A 2,015-nucleotide genomic window follows, 5' to 3' on the forward strand; every position below is an offset into this window, starting at 1 on the left:
TCATTGTTCCCTTCTTATACATATTCTTGGTTTTTTTCTTCTTCTCGCTCATCTTCTTATTGATAATGTTTCTCATTATCCCCTTCTTGTTGTTCACCTTGCTCATTAATCTCTTCATCATCATCAACACTTGAAAAGAACTCATCATTACATTTGGGTAATTACGAGGTATAAACAAATTGGAATATAGGATGCCATGGTAGTTATGAACTTGCTGATAGTAAAGCTAGAAGAGTATTGATAAGCATGACCATTATTGCCACATCCATAAGAACTAGGCTACTGAATCAAGGAAGGTTCATAGGTATAGTCATGACTATGTTGCTAAAAATATGAATCCTCATAAGCATAAACATGTTGCCCATAATAGCCATTCTCGTGCCAAGGTTTAATGGAATGATACTCTATATTATGGCATGGTACATCATAGCTATAAGCATTAACATGTTGCATATATGTACTTGCATATGGATCATGTTTGTTTGCATGTTGCTGCTACCCATATTCATAGGATGCATGCATAACATACTTGTGTACCACTGGCATATACATGTTTTCCATAAGCATAAGAATCGAGTGCATAATGCCCATGAGAATACTCATCATGTCAACCATAATACTCATCATGCTATTGATAATACATAGGGTGAGGAAAATCGATACTTGTTTCAAGCCTTGCTCTATTTTCTTTGTTTGTCTTCATAAGAGCAATATGCCGATCAATTAAAGCTCCAAGTTTATCAATATTAGCTTGTGTTTGAATCCAACATACGGTTCAATAGACCTGGAGCTATTGATCTGAGTTGCCAATGTAATTAGGTTGCTTTCAAAATCATCAAGTCAATAACGCAGATAAACCCACATTTTCTCACGATATTGTGGTCGATCCTACCAAGGTCATCAACCTTTCATGGAAACCTAGAGCCTTTCTTTACAAGGTTTTCTTGTTAGATGAGGAGTGTGATGCAATTGCAAACAATGAGATAGTGAAAAGTGTTTTTACTCAGGTTCAGACAAGCTTTGGAATATTCATTGAGAAAGATAAGGATGAGATCATCTATGGGATTGAGAATAAAATATCAGCATGGACACTCCTAACGAATGAAAATGGAGAAGTAATTCAAGTGTTAAGATATGAAGGAGAGAAGTATAAGCCACATTGTGATTACTTTCAAGACAAGGTCAATCAGGAAGAACAAGCTTAGAGAAACTGTTGGAGTTTTAGGACTTGGGGGCCGTGGACATATGGAAGTCAAACTTGTCAAGGCTTTTGGTGCTATGGTTAATATTCTCAGTTGTTCCCCTTCCAAGAAGGAAGAGTCACTTGGTGTTCTACATGCGGCAAGTTTCTTGTACCCTTGATTTTATAGTTGACACAACTTTTGTAGATCATCCATTTGATCTCTATCTTCCAATGTGAAGATAGGTGGTAGCTTTATTTTGGTTGGGGCTTCAAAGGAGATTAAGTTCAGCCGTATCACCTTATATCTAGTTGCCAATGTATCTATTGGAGTTATGGATTTGTTTGCTTCATGTTTGGTAGCATGTTTCATGGAATCTTAGGGAAAATGCGATCTTCTTGCTTGGAGCTTTTCAAGCATGTGTCTTATCCTCATGTCCACTTGCAAAGCTGAAATATTCTCCAACAAGATCTTTTGCTCCCAAGGGGGACACCCATGAAGCTCAAGTGTAGTTTGCATTGGAATGAGGAGTACATGTTATGATTGGAATCATGGCTACTCAGTGTCTTCCATATCCCGCTCAAGCATTTGACATGGATCACTATGAACTGCTTTTGATTGACACACTACCCTCACTAATAGAAGACTCATCATTGCTCTGAGATGTGACTACAAAAATCTCGCCTATGTCTACACATTCAAAAATATTTTGGACCTCCTCTCTAGTTGGACTTGTAGGTAAGCATTCCTTACTTCCAACCATGACCTTGAGGGACCCACCTTCAAGCTCTGATCTTTCAATTTCTTCCAATCCATCCTGAAGACATGTGAAGA

At 37.8% G+C, this 2,015-nt stretch overlaps 1 pseudogene; it reads left to right on the forward strand.

Annotated features, from left to right (window-relative positions):
* The first annotated feature begins 246 nt into the window (after nt 1–246).
* LOC148021347 (putative prolyl 4-hydroxylase 4 pseudogene) lies at nt 247–1,205 on the forward strand (annotated as a pseudogene).
* The last annotated feature ends 810 nt before the right edge of the window (nt 1,206–2,015 follow it).

This window comes from Lygodium microphyllum, chromosome 18, assembly GCF_053477565.2.
Source record: "Lygodium microphyllum isolate KBCC chromosome 18, Lygodium_microphyllum_v1.1.10, whole genome shotgun sequence".
NCBI classification, from domain to species: domain Eukaryota; kingdom Viridiplantae; phylum Streptophyta; class Polypodiopsida; order Schizaeales; family Lygodiaceae; genus Lygodium; species Lygodium microphyllum.